Source organism: Myodes glareolus, chromosome 13 (assembly GCF_982192425.1).
Source record: "Myodes glareolus chromosome 13, mMyoGla1.1, whole genome shotgun sequence".
Classification (NCBI taxonomy): domain Eukaryota; kingdom Metazoa; phylum Chordata; class Mammalia; order Rodentia; family Cricetidae; genus Myodes; species Myodes glareolus.
In genome coordinates, this window is record NC_142038.1 from 23,984,762 (window position 1) to 24,003,058 (window position 18,297).

At 44.3% G+C, this 18,297-nt stretch overlaps 1 long non-coding RNA gene across 1 annotated transcript in view; it reads left to right on the forward strand.

The window, feature by feature from the left end:
* Window positions 1-6,651: 6,651 nt before the first annotated feature.
* The window catches only part of LOC146891704 (uncharacterized), a 62,764-nt gene continuing 51,118 nt past the window's right edge, over window positions 6,652-18,297 (forward strand). The window contains exon 1 of the long non-coding RNA XR_015734689.1: window positions 6,652-6,772. This is a non-coding gene — a long non-coding RNA (uncharacterized LOC146891704). The remainder of the gene's footprint in view (window positions 6,773-18,297) is intronic.

Sequence of the window (18,297 nt, forward strand, 5' to 3'; positions counted from 1 at the left end):
TGGCGTGGTTCGGCCACGGGGCTCGGGGGCGGGCGTGGGAGTGCGGGAGTGTGTGCTGGGGCGTGCGTGCGGGTGTGTGCCCCGGGCTGCGGGCGGGCGCGCCCGGGGTGGGGGTGGGGTGGGGGCGGACAGGGCGTGCGTGCGGGAGAGGGGGGGTAGGGAAGGAGGGAGGGATCACCGGGCCCCGCCGCTTGTGCGGGCGCGCTGCCTCGCCATGTCCGAGCCCACTCTGGCGCCGACGTCTTCTGTTTGGGTGAGCGGGAGCTGTCCAGAAGGGCTCTGCCGCTTGCGGGAGCAGCCAACCTATCCTCCCGGGCCCGGGGCGGGACCGTGCTCGATGAGCATCCAGAGAAACCAATCCGCGGTAGCAGGTACCTCGGAAGGCAGACCTCCTCGGAGCAGCTGCCAATGGATGTGGAAGGGGCGGGGCCCAGCGTTTCAGGTTTGGCTGACAGCTCGGTTCGCTCCCCCCCCCCATTTTTTTTTCTGCTCCTGGAACCAAGCGTCAAGGAGAAGAAGGGAGAAGGGGGGTACTAGGGAGAGAGAAAGAAGCAAGAGTGCGGGGGACCAAGGGGGATTATGTGAGAGATGCCTCTTTCTAGGCAGCTGCGATTTGGGTTGATTGCTTCGGTTTCTTTAGTCTTACCTCAAAGCTTTTCTTCACTCTTGTAAGCTCGTGTGGTACGGTAGAAACAAACGCGCGTCTCCTACCTAGCCACTTCCCGAGAGTCCCTCGCCGGGAGCTAGCAGTCTAGCTTTTAAAATGCAGGCGCTAATGTGTTCTAATGCACGGTAAATTTCCGAGACTGGGATGTGCATAATCTATGCGGGGACGACAGCTCGAACGCCTAGGCTGCCTAAGAGCTGAGGCCGGCCGCGGCGGAAGGCTCACACTGTCGGCGGCTCAAGCAGCCCTAATGCATGCAAACTTAACACAATAACATCATTTAATTACTTGGCCAGCCCATAAATCTCTCAGTTATGAGGCTTCAGAAGGGCCCTACTAGATTGCAAAACAAAACTAAAATTCCAGAAGCTGCGGTTTCGAGGTGACCAAATGCTTGCTCCTTCAGAGAACAGGGAAGGGGAGGGGGGAGAGTGGGGTTGAGGGTGAATATTGTTATTGAGATTCACAGCTTCACAAACTTCTCCTGGAGGCAAGGAGTATATAAAATAGAGGGGACAGCACTGGCGTGTCTTTCCTCTATCAGCACACACACACACACACACACACACACACACACACACACACACACACACACACCACTCATCTCAAATTCTAGAGAGGACCGTCCACCCTAGGTTACTGCTGTGGGTAGGTAACGGTAAGACTCCGCTTGTATTTGCATTTTACATCCTGGTCTCTAAAAAGATTTGAGCCTTGGGCGTTGAATATGAGGGAAAACGCTCTCGAAAGCTGTAGCTTTAAAAAGTACACTTTTGTCTTTCTAGAATTCCCGTTGTTTGGCAAACCTAGGTCGGGAGGTCAGAGAGGAGGAGGTAGTCATTTCCGCGAACTGTGTGGGGGGTTGAGGGGTGGTAGAAGACAGCCAGAGAGGCCAACACCCCGCATTGAAAGCCTTAAAAGTAACAGATTCTTCCAAAGCAGGTTGCGCTCCGTTTGCCTCCGAAGATTCAAGCTAGCTCTCGAGGTTGCGCAGATGTTGCCTTTGTTTAAAGAGACAGTAATTAAGGACAGGGTGGACATAAGTTTGAGAAGCGTGACCTATTTTCTTTTGATCAGCTGTCAAAAGAAGAGCAGGGGGTCTTCTTAAGACAGCCCCCTCCGACCATTTCCAGCTGTTAGGGAAAACTTGATAAGAAAACAAGAACAGCCCAGAATACTGTATGTGCCTTCTTGGGACTAGGGAATGGTTTAATTCACTTAGAAAACAGTTCTCGAAGTGACCTTTTCTGTGGGTCTCCTCTCTTTTTCCCAGCTACAGACACACCCCACCACCACCTATGAATGTACAGCGATGTTATTCATAGATCAACTGTATTGAGCTCTGGTCAATATGTTGCCAATTTTTCTTTCAAATAGCATCCTCTGTGACATCAAAGCTTCGGGAAGAAAGCAGCACACCCCAGTTCTCACATCTTTAATGTCACAGAAGAGACAATAAAATAATGCAGCTTTCTGTTGCTCTGGTTTCTTCCTATGTTGCCTCCTTCACTATCTATGGTGGTTGGGCACAGGAGAATTTGAACCAGCTACTGTTTGAAACACACACCGAGTTAAAAAAAAAAAAAAAAGTTCCCCCGGACAGCAACCTGCTTTGGTTCACTAGTGCTCAGTGATAGGACCCCAAACAACAGGGAAGGGCAGGGCTGGAAAAAGATCTCTTTAATGGACTCCAATGCTCAAGTTGCTGTTGCCCTGGCTTCAGGCTCAAGTGGTAACCAGTGACTCCCTAGGCTGATGCAGCATACACGCAGAACCCTAAGCATATACATTTCCACTTAAATATTTTTCAAAATGATAAACTCATTTGCCAGACCACCGAGGTATCTCCGCTCCTGGGAATTGCGTTTCTGTGCTGAGAACGGGAAGGTGAGCTGCATTTTTTCCCCCACTCACTGCCTGGCTTCCTCCCTCCTCCCTTTCTCCCTCCACTCCTCTTCCCCCCCCCCTCCACCTCCTCTCAATCAATATTGACGATCTCAGGAAAATGATGAAATCACATTGGGCTTCTTTGTATATAATTTCATTGGGTTAAATTAAAGCAGATTTTTTCCACGATGTTTTTCTAATAGCTTTGACGTTTTATATTCCAACTCAGACCCAATTAAAGGGATAATGAAAATGCTTGCTTAGTCAACATCCTAATTTTTTTTTATTACTGATTTGGGTTTTTAGATGCCCCTTTCCCATCCTTTCTAAAAAGGAAAAACTATTTATTTTCCACATCAAGATAATTTGAACAGTAACAATACTAATGAGATTTTGAAATATGTTTTGAAACACTGTGATGTTTCTCATTATGTCTTTAATAAAACAAAAGGGAAGAGCTACTTTTTAATCATCCCTTGTTTAGCCCCATGCTCTGGTCAAAGCTTAACAAGTTCTTTAGGTCAGGGGTTTGTACTCTGCTCTCCCTCCCTCTCCAGCATTTGATTCACAAATAGTCTATGGAACTGTAATGCCCAGCAGCCATTTCTGTTAGAATCTGGGGACCTGTGTCAGGCTTTGTGTCAGGACTCGGAGATCCACTTCTCGGTGTTTCACATCTGCAGGTCACATATCCTTCACAGTCCAAAATGTAAATGAGAATAGATAAAATGTTCGACAACTAGATCTTTGCACACTGGAGGAGAAAAGATTCAAACCTTCAGTTAGAAATGGCATGAGAACACTGAAAATATTCACTATCAGTTTTCCATTTGTACTTTTTATATTAAAACTGGGGAGACTCAATTAAAACAGGAACTCCATAAATTATTCACAAAAATACAAACAGACCCTAAATCAATACAATCTGGATAAGATACAAACAGCTTTGTTTTAACTTAAAACAAAACAAACAGACAGAAACCAACAGCAGCCAAAGCCTGGTCTAGAAAAACACTCACACGCTCAGTATATACCCAGGTTTTCTGTTGGTTCCAACACATTTGTGCTACAGCTAGGTTGATCAGAGCAGTACCAAAGCGGGGAGAGATAATGGTGGGCTGTTTTGGACTATTTTATTTTTGCCCTTCCCCAAACCATCTGGCGTGTGAGTGTAGGGGTATTGATCAGGGTGTGTGAGCTGCAGACCCCATGCCAATCCATAGCGTTTCTAGCAATCAGCATCGCCCATGAATTGCAGCTGTCTGTGTAGCTCCGGGACAGAAATCTTCACACACAAAAAGCCCCCCCCCCTTATCAAACACATCATCCATTTCTGGGTAAGTCAATATCATTTCTTTGTCATTGTGCGAGGAGGATTATGCAGGAGAAAGTTTTTGTTGTCTGTGTGTAGCTGCTGCTGCTGTGACAGCCTTTTTCTTCTTTTTTCTTTCTGTCTTTCATTTTTTTTTCTTAAAGGAAGGAGAGCAATTTTCCAGCCATTGAATGGTAATGGTTTTCCAGTAAGGCCTCAAGCGTTTATATGAATCGGACAACAAATGGCGTTTTAATATTGTGGGGGAATTTCAAGAAGAGAAAGAAATTCTTATGTTGCTGTACACAAGTAATAATAGTGATAATAGAGGCTTCCTTTTAATGCTGGAGAATTTTCTTCCCTTTTCTCAGAGTCTGGAGTAATGAAGACCCGGCAAGTCTCTGTGATTGCACGTGCAGATGCACGGTGGGTGTTTGTGGCAAAGAGGGAGCCTTCAGAATTGTGGCTCTGTTTGATATCTCCATTAGCTTCAATTTTCTTCTGTCTGAAAGCGTGGGCTGGTTGAACACAGGAAGAAGAAAACTAAAACTAAAGCCGAATCCCTGCCCAAGTCCTTTCAGCTTCTCACCCTGTAAATCCACTGACACCTTTCAAATGTCCTGTTGATCTAGGAAATATAATAATAATAATAATAATAATAATAATAATAATAATAATAATTTTTTAAAAAAGTTTTCTAGTGGTTGAAGTCAAATCAGTTCTTGGAGCGGGGAGGGGGGAGAGAACTCCTGCCTCCTCTTATGGATCATGTTAAAGTATTTCTAGGTGAACAGAAGCTTCAAATGGCTGCCCCTAACTGCATAAGATTTGCAAAAGATGCTTTGCTGAGGGGTACAGAGAGCTGGTGTCTGTTAATCTTTTCTTCCAGCTTATCTGGCCTCCTAGGGGGGGAAAACTGGAGCTACCAGAAGCCAGGTTCCAGAAGAAGCTTTTTCTTGGAATGACAAGTTTAACTATAAGTTGAAGGGGTGTGTGTGTGTGTGTGTGTGTGTGTGTGTGTGTGTGTGTGTAGGGGGTTGGGGATGTTTGAGAACAAGTGAGAAGGGACAGCCACCAACCTAAAGAGCATAGGTCCTTGCTTACTGGACCTGACAATCCTGCAGAGGCAGCCAAAACTAGACTTCAGTTGAGCAGAGATATCAACGGATCCACCTGCTTAGTTGTAAAGAAAGTCAGGAACTAGGTCACCAACCCTAATCTTTCTCTCTCCTTGTAGATTTGAAGACAGCTGAAGTTTGGTGCCCAGTTTATCTCTCTGTGTTACTGTCTCTTTCTTCCCAGTCCCTATTTTTCCCGGCTGGAGGAGTTCCTGTGGCAGTGAAGCCTCTGAGCTGGACAGACCTTAGCTGAATCTAGATACTATAGGCTGTGCCAGCACTACCTTTCCTGTCTGGAATTTGTGCCCCCACCCTTCTCCTGGTCTGTTTTCTTGGCTGCTAACGTTGCTGAAGCTGCCTGGAGAAACATTTTTCTTTTTGTAGAAAATGTAATAATGATAATAGTAATAATAAGAAGGTATGTGGGGAAGTTGAGGGCTCTAATTTGCGAATACTCAAACACTGAGGACTTCCTTGGGAGAAGCTTGTGGCATTTTTCGAGACGGAAGGAGGTTAATTTTCACTAAAACTACGTGGCACACATAAATAAGTAACTTGAAGCCCAAGGACGAGGCATTTTTCCCTGTCGACTTTCAGTTCGCAGGATTACCTGTCACCTTGACCTCAAAGCTCCGTGGCCTCGGTTTGGAGAGTTTGCGGGTAACTTCTGATGCACTTTCTCTTTAGAGTGTTTCCAGATGCACTACTCAAATGGGCTGAAGATGAAGTTTTTCTTTTTGTCAGTTGTCACCTTACAAAAGGAGACCGGGCGTGAGGTCCCTTTGTCCTGGTCAAGTTGCGCGTGAAATCTTTTTGTTGTCTTTTCTAAAGAATGGCAAAAGTTGCAGTTGGTTGTAAAAAGGACATGTTTAGCTCCTTGAAAGTGGAGCTGTTTTTAGGTTGCCTGGAGACGCTAAGTACGGTGTCACTTTTTAAAAATTTATTATCCTCTAAAAATCATCATTTATTTGTTCTAGAAATCACGATTTTTGAGGACTTAACATTATTTACTCATTTCTACGAATGCCTAGCACTTTCTCAATGAAAATGAGTTTAAAATATCTTTCATTTGTTGTAAGTACCACGGGAGAAGTTTTTAGCATGACGTATTTTATACCCTGGCCAAAACTGAAACTTGAGAAATAGAATTTTCGATTTAAGAATAGATATTTTTAGTCGGAAACTAATATAACAGGGGTTTAAAAATGTTTATGTGCATTCTGTTCGTTTATTAAGCTCGCACATTTTTAAAAAGGCTTTTCGACTATCTGCTCTCAAAGAAATTTAAGAAATTAAGTCATTCTGAGTCGATCTTTCGGGGTAACACTATTAAAAGGCACAAAACACTTTAAGGTTGTTTTAGGAGAATTTCATGACTGCAAAATTGTCTCGATGTCACTTTACGAATTCTGAATCGTTTTGTTTGCAAATGCGTGTTAGAAATCAAGACTAGCGACCCGGGAGTTGCAGGTGGCCAAGGGGCCGGTAGTCATTCTCGAAGAGGGACTTGCGCTGTGTACCAGTGTGCTCCTTGGCCGGACTGAATTGTTCCGGTTGTGGAGAAGGAAACTGAGATCCAGACCTGAGAGAGCAAAGTAGCCACCCGGCAACCTGGAGAACCCGGAAGACCTGTTGCCCCCCCCCTCCCCCCAAAGTAGCATTTGTAGGGCAGCGGAACGGCCCCGGTGTGGGGCTGGCTGTTTGGGAGGGCCAAACTTGGAGGCCTACCGCGGGGAACCGGCTGGAGGTGGTGGTGGAGAACGTGGGAAGGGAGTCCAGCCGGTCGGGGTGAGTGTGGAGACCTTAGAGGAGGGCGTCGAGGCTCTGGGGGTTGGTGTGGAGGCCTTGTTGTTTGAGTGTATGGGCTGCAGGTTGTGTGTGAGGAATCAGAGGCTCCACACCCTGGGGTAGACTTCAGAGGAAGGCCACTGCGGTAGGGACTGGGCACGGAGGCCCTAGGTGCTGGCCTCCAGACTGAGACTGGATGGAGGCTGTGTCAGGTGGGTTGGAGGTCACAGAGGTGGGTATCAAGGTTGTGAACGTTGGTGTGCAGGTCATGGAGGAGGGGTGGACGTGGATGGTGGGTGCAGGTATTGAGGCTGTAGAGGTAGGTTGGAGACCCTGGGGGCAGGTAAGCTGGCTACGGGGCCTTGAGTGAGCGGTACTGGTTACCAGCCAGCCGAGTCCGGTGGCCCTGGGGCCGGCGAAGGTTCTCTTTGCGAGGAGGGGGCGGCGCGGCCCAGGCAGTGGGGAGGAGGAGGGAGTAGGTCAGGATTGATGTCTAAATCAATGCCGTTTCTAGGCGCTTCTATCTTCCTCAAAGGCAACTGGCTTTCCGAGGGTGGATTTCCTGTCCCTTCGGAAAGCCAGCCTGAGAAGGTTGTCTGCACAAATCACAGCTGCGACTGGGGGCGAGGTACTCTAGTGTGGTGGTTGGATCTGCAGCCTGTGGTCCACAGGAAGGGGCTGTCGAATCTGAGCTGGGTCTCTGTGAAGCGCCCCGTTTTCTCTCACCTTCCCCAGCAAGTCAGGCCTGCTCCCCACATCTGGCTCTGGCTCCGCAGCCACACACAGAAAGGCGCCCCTTCCAGGTAGCTCTCCCAGCCAGAGTCCTCTGGCCGCCCTCTCAGCTTCCCATTGACTCCCAGTTTGAAGGGCTCGAGGAGGGGCCCCCTATATTCCGACGCCAGGCAGGCCTGGCTGCCTCTGATTTAATTATTCACTGATGAATCAGACAGCTGCAATTGTGAAAAATCAGCGCCCACTATTGATTCCAGGGTCGAATGGGGGTGGGGAGGCTGCGGGGGAAGGCAGGAGCAGCCTGGACCCTCGGGTGCCCTCGACCCGGCGACCTCAGCGGGCAGGAGGGCTGGGCTCGGAGCACCGAGTCCAGTCGAGCGCTTCCCTCCCCTCGGACCGGCTCTCGGCACTGTGGGACGCGGAAGCAGCCGGCCCCACCCTCGGGCTGACCCGAGGAGCTCCAGGGAGCTTGGAGGACTCCCGGCCCTGCGCTGGCAGCGCAAGAAAATTCGCCACCAGCAACAAGTTCCCGTGTCTTGGCAGCCGCCAGGACAGTGGGTGGCCCAGTCCCCCTGTCCCAGGGATGAGAGAGGAATGTAAATCCTGGGGAGAAATGCCGGTGTCCTCAGAACAAGGGAGCGCGAGTGGAGAGTGCATGCTAAAGGGCCCGTACAGTTAGAGATGTGTAATTGATGCAACACCAGAGAAGGCGTTTACTGAATCCATTGACCCAAGGCTTTTGTCTTCCGTATCTACAGCAGAAAAGCACCGGAAGCCCATGTAAAGATTTCATGTCTCTTTATTGCTCCACTGAAATATGTGTATGGGGTTTCATTATATTTCGAGCTTATTTTCATACTTCAATTTTTTATAGAAATCGCGTTATGCAGCAAACACACAGACAGGGTAAGCAGGCTATTCAGTTAACTAAGCGCTCCTTTAAGTATTTCATCCCACCCTACCCCGCCCACTCTTTTAAAAACTTCTCTTAAGTATTAGCGATATTCTTTCGTGAAATTTGTTCTTCTTCAGGTTCTATTTGGATAGGGGTGAGCACCAACTCCCTGGAGAAAGGACATAGCAGGGGTGGGGTTGGGGGTACGGTGGCTCGCTCTGAATCCCTGTTGCTCAAGCACAGGTTTCAGAAAAAGCCCTTTCCTTTATTCCTCACTTGAACTGGTTTAATGGGTTTTTAATTTGGGGTAACCTAGTTTGGGGGAGTTGTGTTTACACAAACCAAGCAGGACACACTCTGGAAAATTCTTTACCGTGATGTAAAATGGATAGCAAGATAGTAGAATTCTTGAAGTAATTCTGAAGAAGTCTTTTAAATTATAGAAGCGGAAGTTTGTGACATCCCCTGTAGATTCTTTTAGGAGCCGAGGAGATTTTTATGGTTGAGGGAGGCAGAATGGGACGGGTGAATTTACAGACAAAACACTCTGTCCTGGTTCCATAGAGTCAGATGACAAAAGCAGGTGTGTGTGTGTGTGTGTGTGTGTGTGTGTGTGTGTGTGTGTGTGTGTGTGTCAGAGAGAGAGAGAGAGAGAGAGAGAGAGAGAGAGAGAGAGAGAATACTTTTTGTCTTTTAAGATGCTGTTCCCTAAGCTACTGAACCACTTTCACCTCAGTGCACAGGGTGAATGTCAGCCCATAAAGTTTAAGTCTTCATTTCTAGATTCTCTTAGCTTCCTTTCCCCTCTTCCCTTCTTCCAGCTTCCTCCCCATCCACACACCTAGCACACCTTCAGAAGCTCCATTTGAAAACATTTAACTCTGTCTCATGCCCCCCGCCCCTTGCTGATTTTAGCTCTCCAGACAGTATTCTAAGTTTCTCTCCTTTTTGGTGTCAGTCTCCTTAGTGACACTATCCACAGTGAGACAGTGAGTTAAGACATTTTACAGCATCCTTGGAGAAAGAACAGCAAACCTAGTTTAGATTAGACTTTAAAAAGTTTTTTTTTTTTTAACTTAACTCTTGCATCAAGAAGAACTTGACTTATCTGGAATGTAAATCAAGTCGGTGCAAAATACAGGCTGTGGGAGCGTTGAAATTGTAATTTAGATATAAAATTATCATAGCTAATTAATCCTCCAAGCCTAGCTTTTCACCTAAGAAATATTTGAGTGTCTACTATTTGTCTCCTATTGGTTTTACTTGTAAGTAACAGAAGCTGCCTTCCACTAACTTAAGAGGGAAAGTTCAGTGGACTAAACCAGACAACTGACAGAACAAAAGGAAAGCCAAGCAGAGGCCACAGAGAACAAAGTACAGGAAAGAACCATAGGCTGCTTGGCAAGTCTTAGGCTGCATCTCTGCTGCTGTTTACGAATAGCTCCCATCCTACCGCTTGACTTTCTGTCATCTTTACAAGGTCTAGCAGTGTGTGTGTGTGTGTGTGTGTGTGTGTGTGTGTGTGTGTGTGTGTGTGCCTGCCCCCTGATGCATACATCAGAGTCTTAGCTGCTAGGGTTTTAGGGAAAGAGGAAAGAAGGGCATTGTGTTCCCTCTGGTAGTGCACACATCAGGATATTCTCTTCAAATGGGAGAGTACTTGGAGAGTGGGAACAAAACAGAGCACCAGGAACCACGGAACCACACAAATGCTGTGGATCAAACGGGGAGCAGTCTGAATGTGGCTCCTGCTATTGTGAATCTTGTATTCTCAATAAGATGATAGCTACTCACTTTTTAAAATGTAAAGTCTAAAAACAACAAAGAATTATTCAGATCCTATTCATAAAATGTTTTATATTTTATCTTTTGTTCTTTTTGGTATGATTGGCTGTTGGTGAGGAGAAGTTAAAAATTATTGGTTCAGGAGGCCTTTATATCTAGTCCATGACCCTAAACCTCAAGGTCAAAGTGGACAGGGACCTGAATTTTTAGTCCTTTCTAATTATTGACTAGCTAGTTGATGAAGGGCTTTGAGAGTCTTCATGGTCCTCTGCATTTAAAGCCTTATTGGCATGGGTCAACTATTATAAAAATTGGTCTTTACTTTTTTTTTTAAAATATTTTTACCTTTTATAACAACATTTTTTAACTCTTTGAAAATTTCATATGGTGTATTTTGAGGACATTCACTCCTTCCCCCAGTTTTTCCTGTAATATCCTTCTCTTTTGCCCATTCAATTCAGTGAGTGCCACCTAACTGGTCTTAGGAGTCGGGCAGTCGAAATAGGGGTCTAGACTCATTTTTTGTTGGTCCTTTAGGTGTCTTGATTCTGAATCCAAATGGCTTTAGAACTTCTGGACTTAGAAAGTTATTTATGGGGAACTGGAGAGTTGGCTCAGCAGTTAAGAACACTTACAGCTCTAGCAGAGGACCTGAATTTGGTTCCCAGTGCCCACATCTTGGCTCACAGCCATCTATGACTGCAGTTCCAGGGGTTCCAATGCCTGCTGCTGGCTTTCTCCAGCTTCAGGCACATGTGTGCACTTACATGCATGCAAGCAAAACACTGATACACATAAAATAAAATAAATCCACCTCCACTCCAAGACAGGGCTTCTCTGTGTAGTCCCACCTGTCCTGGAACTTGCTCTGCAGATCAGGCTGAACCTCAAACTCTGAGATCTGCCTGCCTCCGCCTCCTGAGCACTGGGATTAAAGGGGTGTGCCACCACCACCGGTTTAAAATAATTCTTTTAAAAAGTTAATTCTGATGAATAAATTATAAGTAAGAAATTACTTTATATCTTGGAAAGCCTTCAGAATTGTTTCTTCAAAAATGCATCTTATTTCTAGCTCCACATGATTTATGTTGGCGGATGGGCTGCTGCTTTCAGTCGCCAGTTATGACATTTTGACTCTTTTCTGCATTTTTAGACTAAAAAGGCAGACATAATGAGTAGAGACTGCGAGAGACCCAGAGACTGTCATAGTTTAAAGTGATTGTCTCCTTCCTGCCACTTTTCTTTCAAAGGGCGTTTTAAGCTGTTTGTGGAAAAACAAAACCAACTTGACAGGGTAAAATCCTCCCTTAAAACCCCAGTTTCCTCAGCATGGAGCCATAGTGATATTTATTCTAGCATCAAAGTGCCTTGACTGGGAAAGATGAGGGAACAGTTGCAAGGGTCATGTTTAATGTTAGGTTTGTTGCCCAACATGAGCAAACAACAGCAGTCCTTGATATCTCTGCATCCTTGCCGCACTAAAATCTGGGCCATGGATCAAGCGACATATGTGAAGCCAGTTACTTGTCTTCTATATTAGTCCCCTATTTGACCCATTTTAAAAGTGAATAATTTCTTTAGCTATTTATCATATAAAGATATAAACAATTAAAATACTGATTTCTGCTTGATGGAGTTAATTACAGGGGTGGGGTTTGACTTGAATAGACCAAAGCTGGCAGCAGGAGGTGCTAAGAGTTTCTTAATTCTTAATGGGCTCAGATTTCTTCCCCTTGGCTTGTTTACCCCCTCTCTAACCTATTTTGACTTCTACTTCTTATTAGATAACAAATTTGTCAACTTCTTGGTTGAGATTCATAGTAGAAAATGAATTTATGTTGCCATCCTAGGACATTAATTCTCTCTCTCTCTTTCTCTGTCTCAATAATTTTTTTTTTACTAAAATATCCCCCCTTAAAGGACATTTATATATTTAGCATGCGTGTGTACAGGCCTGTGGAGGTCAGAGGACAACATGAAGGGATTACTTCTTTCCTAAGTGGGTCTAGGGATGGAACTCAGGCAGTTGGGACTTGGGGGAAGCACCTCTACCTGATGTGGGCCATCTTGCTAACCTGAAAAAAATTTTAAAAATATTTCAAATGACAAAAATTGTATATACTTGCAGTGTGCAGCATGTTAGTTTGAAAGGTGTGTGAAATGGAATGCCTAGATGCAGCTCACTAACATAAGTGTTAACTCACTCTGAGTGCGTTAAGAATATTGAGCCACTGTGGCACAATGGAAGTTTGAGTTTACCTTTTCCAACTGAAAGTTTGTAACCCTGACTAGATTTCCCCAAAACTTCCAAGCTACTACTCTTTAGACCCTGGCAACCATCATTCTACCCTTCTGTTCTCATAAATTTGACTTTTTTAGATTTCATATATTAGTATGAACATGCAGTTTTGTCTTTCTGTGTGCAACTTATTTTTCTTAAAATGGTCCCCCCTAGGTTCATCTGTATAAGACTATAAAACTTCCTGAAGCTGAATAGTGTGTTTATGTACACCATGAACTATTTGTGTATCTACCACATTTTCTCTATCCACTCATGTGGTGGTGAATACTGAGGTTGATGCCCTGTTTGACTGTTAATATTGTTGCGGTTAGGGCTGGAGAGATGGCTCAGCGGTTAAGAGCATTGCCTGCTCTTCCAAAGGTCCTGAGTTCAATTCCCGGCAACCACATGGTGGCTCACAACCATCTGTAATGAGGTCTGGTGCCCTCTTCTGTCCTGCAGGCATACCGAATACAGAATATTGTATACATAATAAATAAATAAATAAAAAATATTGTTGCAGTTAACATAGAAGAATTAACAATATATCTCTTTGACATGGTGATCTCGTGTTCTTTGAAAATTTCTGGGACATCTGGTAGTTAGTTCTATCTTTCCTTCTTGTTTTTTTTTTTTTTTTTTTTTTTTGGTTTTTTGAGACAGGGTTTCTCTGTGTAAAACCCTGGCTGTCCTGGAACTCTCATTGTAGATCAGGCTGACCTTGAACTCACAGAAATCCCCCTGCCTTTGCCTCCTGAGTGGCTGGAATTAAAGGCATGTGCCACTACCACCCAGTTTACTTTTTCTAAAAAAAAAAAATGCATCTTTTAAGTGTGAAACTCATGTTTTAGATTAATTCTGATGACATAGGGACACACTCTTTGCTCGCCTGCTTTTTTTTCTCCATCTTCACATCCTGTTCAGTACCTGCCGCCTGAGGCTGGGCCCAGCATTGCTGTTTGCATATGCAGTATTGACAGTTTTGTTAGTTGATGCTTCAGGATGCTGCCTTGCCAAGAAGCTTCCAGTGGCAAGTCACAGAACTGTTGATTCTACTTTGGATAATGCCTTCAATAAAGTCTCTGCCGCAGGCTAGAGGCCTGCTCACCAAAGCTTCAGAAAGCAGAGAGTCAATGCAGTAGTCACAACCAATACGCTGGGCAGAAAATCAGGGTTCACCATGAAATACCAATGTTGGGACTCAAACAATGTGGTATAATTTAGCAATGAACAATTGAACACCCTTCATTTAAGTTGAAAGATATCAATATAAACCTGGGCTGTGGCAATGAAGTCTGCTGGACATATACCCAAAGGATGCACACTCATATCACAAGGATATTTGCTCAGTCATGTTCATAGTAACCTTGTTTGTAGCCAGAGCCTAGAAACAATCCTGATGCCCCTCAACCAAAGAATAGATAAAGAAAACATGGTATATTTATACAATGGAGTACTACTCAGCAGTGAAAAACAATGACATCTTGAAATTTGCATAAAAGACCATCCTGAGTGGGGTAACTGAGACCCAGAAAGACAAACATGGTATGTACTCACTCATAAGTGGATATTAGACATAAAGCAAAAGATTATCAGCCTGTAGTCGACCCCAGAGAAACTAGGGAACAAGGAGAACCCTAAGAGAGATATACACAGATCCCCCTGGGAAGGGAAAATAGACAAGATCTTCTGAGAATGTTAGTAGTGGGGGGGGGGAGAAGGGAGGCAGAAGAAGAGGAGGAGGGGCTAAAGGAAGGGAGGAGAAGAACGTGTGGGAATGGGATGGTCCAGATGGGAGGGCAGAGAGGGAGACCAAGGAAAGCGATATCTTGATTGTGGGAGCCATCATGGGTCTAGTGAGAAACCTGGCACCAGGGAAATTCCCAGGTATCTACAAGGATTATCCCAGCTAAGACCCTTAGCAATCGAGGAGAAGGTGCCTGAAATGATCTTCCCCTGTAATCAGGTTGATGACTACCTGTCATCAATAAATGTCATCACAGAACCTTCATCCATCAGTCGGCGGAAAGAGAGGCAGAGACCCACAGCAAAGCACTGGGCTGGGCCCCGGGAGTCCAGTCGTAGAGAAGGACAAGCAATCATATGAGTACAAGGGTCAAGATCATGATACCCACAGAAAGAGTTGATCTGAGCTAGTGGGAGCTCACTGACTCCGGACTGATAGTGGGGGGGAACCTGCATGGGACCAAGCTAGGTCCTCTGACTGTGGATGACAGTTGTGTGGTGTGGGCAGTCTGTGGGGCCACACTGACCATGGGATCAGGATTTATCCCTAGTGCTTGAACTGGCTTTTTGGAGCCCATTCTTTTTGAAGGGATAACTTGCTCAGCCTAAATATAGGGGGGGAGGGTCTTGGTCCTGCCTCAGAGTGATGTGTCAGACTTTGTTGACTCCCCCCTGGGAAGCTGTATCATCTCTGAAGACTGGATAGGAAGTGGAGTTGGGGGAAGGTGGGGGGAGCTCGAGGAGGGAAGGGAGTGGGAACTTGAATAGGTATGTAAAACGAGAAAAGGTTGTTTAAAAAAATTAATTAATTAATTAAAAATAAAATACAATGGTGGCAATTTGCTGTAGGTTCAACAGCTCTTATTTCAAGTGCTTGAGGCCAGAAATGTTTGGTGTGTCAATTTTGGAATTTTATTTTCTAATGAGATCTACCTGTCTAAACATGAAATGGAAATTCATTTATGCTTTGCAGACGTCTTATACACATAACCTGAAAGTAATCTTATGCAGTCTTTTTAGGGAGTCTGTGATGGATGAGTTTAAGTGTGGAATTTTCTACCACGTTGGTGCTCAAAGATTTTTAGATTAAGTATGCTTAATCTGCATTACTATGAAATAGTTATCTTTGGCTGAACAATATACTTTAGACTGCATTATGAAAACTAGGATATACTGAATTGGCTAGATGGCTCATCTGATAAAGGTGCTGGCTGCCAAGCCTGATGATCTGAATTTAGTCACATGGTCGAAGGAGAGAACCAACTCTATAAAGCCATCCTCAGACACACATTCCATATCTCTCTGTCTCTTTGTCTCTCTCTGTGTGTCTCTCTGTCTCTCTCTCACACATGTACAAAGACATAGTAAAAATAAAAGAAAAATATGATGTACAGCTTATAAGGCAGACAATGGGTACCTTATATTCTAGGCTGACAATTTATTCAACTGTAGTCACCTCATGTAGTGGCATTTCACTTGTATATTAATAAATAAAGCTTGCCTGAGGATCAGAGAGTAAAACAACACCACTGGTCAGCCATACAGACCAGGCAGTGATAACACACACCTTTAATCCCAGTAGCCACACTAGTAGTCATAGAAACCGGACAGTGCATGCTTTAATCCCAGCCCTAGACAGGATTATAAAATGGGAGAAGACAGCTTGCAGTCTCAGTCTCATTCTGAGATTTTGGAGGCAGGATCACCACTTCAGACTGAGGTCAAGGTAAGAGCCAGGGGCTGGTTGTTTTGCGTTTCAGATCTTCTGGTTGAACCTGGTATCTGTCACTGAGCTTTTATTAATTGTCCTTTAACCTCACCTTAATCTGGACGTTGATTAATTAGAGCCCAGCACAGACCCTCAGGATATGAGGGGAGAAAAAAACCTGGAGCAGAAGTTCAGCTAGAAGAGAGGCATGTGGCCTGGCACATGACTGCCCTCTCAAATATTTGACTCTTTGTCACATGGTGGAGACAGGCCACGTAGCTTTTCCTGCCTCTAGTTCAGATTGAGGAGCAAAGGGTAACACTGCTTTTGATTTTAGCAGTTGCGGTTGCCGGACAATACAGTGGGTTGCCACGCAATAGGGCTTCTAGTTGTACAGAATGCTCCCCCAAGGCTCTGGGACTGCTGGGTGAGGGAGCCATTAGTAGGTATCAGCAGAGGCGGGCAACGGGTCCAAATGAGTCATCTCTAAGCGAACCATAGGATTTCCTGAATTGAATATTAAAAAAGTAAACAGTGACAGTGATTTGACTCAGATAGCTTTAAAAATAAACTAACTCCGAATATTTCCAAGTTTATACCTTTGACATACACATGCTGAGACCTTCCTGTCACAGAGCACTACAAGAGCGTTTCTTTTCAGAAGTATGATTCATTATTTATTTGTTGCCTGGATTTCTACAATTAAATAAAGCTCTAAAAACCCAGTTATTCTTGGATTTCATATGTTGAAATAACCTTAACCAGTATGAGATATTTTATCATCTCTGTTCCACTTTACAAGTCATATTTACCCAAGTGGGCATGCTGGCACTCACTGTGACTCCCTCCCAGCACTCAGGAAGCTGGGCAGGCAGCTATCCATGTGGTAGAGGCTAGCCTGGTCTACCCAGTGAGTTCCAGGCCAACCAGGGATACATAGTGAAACCTTGTCTCAAAAACAAAACAAAACAAAACAAAACAAAACGAAACAAAGACAACACTCATATACATATGTCTGCAGACATGGTTCTATGTTTAGTGAACAGGTACTGACCCAGACTCTGCTGGAAGGTAGTAATATATGATACTTACCATGAATAGCTTTCAAGTATCTGAGAAACTTCAAGTGTTATCCCTGAAAAGTCTGCCCTAAGGATTGTGTCCTAATATAGTATTAGTAGTCATATAACTAGATACTTCCTATTCTCTCAGAGTGACTTGAATTCATTGGCCCGAAATCTAGATAATAAACCAAACAGTACTGCCTCCTCAATCTAGAACAATTCTTGAATTATTTACAGGATAAATAAGCCTGTAAAAATTGCCACAGAAAGAATTTATCAGATAAAGTCATATTATATAATGATGCAGTGAGTCATTCTGCCATTTCTGTATTTTTTTTTTTTAAATAAAGAGATTGGGCAAAACGGTCAGTGTTGAGGGTCTTTTCCCAAGGAATAGGTGATCTTGTCTGCAGCTGGCTCTCGATGACAGCAGCACACTTTGCTGGCTGAGCAGGAGGATTTAGTATCACACTTAATTAATGGCTTTCATTTTACATATCCTTCCTAAAACTATTATTCATTCAGTAGATATTTATGGAATACCTGTTCCTGCTGGTCCGCAGCTGGGCAGGAGTGTCACATAGATGAATGAGGCCGGGGCTGCTCCTCAGTGGAATCAGACATTCATCAGGGCTTCAGGGAGATGTGGAGTGAGCAGGCAAAATACTACTGCTCCCATTTTATTTTATTTTAATTGAAAATATCTCCTTATTAATATTGTATGTGTGCATGTGTGAGTGCATGCATGTGTGCACGTGTGTGTGTCATGTGCATGTATGTGCCTGTGTGAATTTATGTGCAAGTGCCTATAGAGGCCAGAATAGGACCTCAGATCCACTGAAACTGGAGCAGCTGGTGGTCTGGGCCACCCGCATGGGTTCTGTGTGTTCAGGTCTCCTGCAAAAGTAGCTAAGTTCTCTTAATTGCCGAGCCGGCTCTCCAGTCCTTACTGCTCCCATTTTAAAGGTGGAAAAGTGAAGTTTGGAATTTATGTGACTTACTAAGGACCATACATCTAGCAAGTGTCACAGTGGGACTTGGAGTCAAGGCTTTGATTCAGATTCTAGTTACATTTTTACCGTAGTCACACCTACATTACTAAGACTGTTATTTGACACAAAAAGTGACTGACTTTCTTATCAGCCTGTTAGTGTAGACATTTTTTATGTGATTCCTCAGAATAATTTATGCCTATGTTTTGTGTTTAGAGATTTGTTTAAAAATTCATTATATATATATGTATATATATATATATACATATATATATATATATATAAAATCTTGAGTACTGGGATTAAAGGCATGACTAGCCAT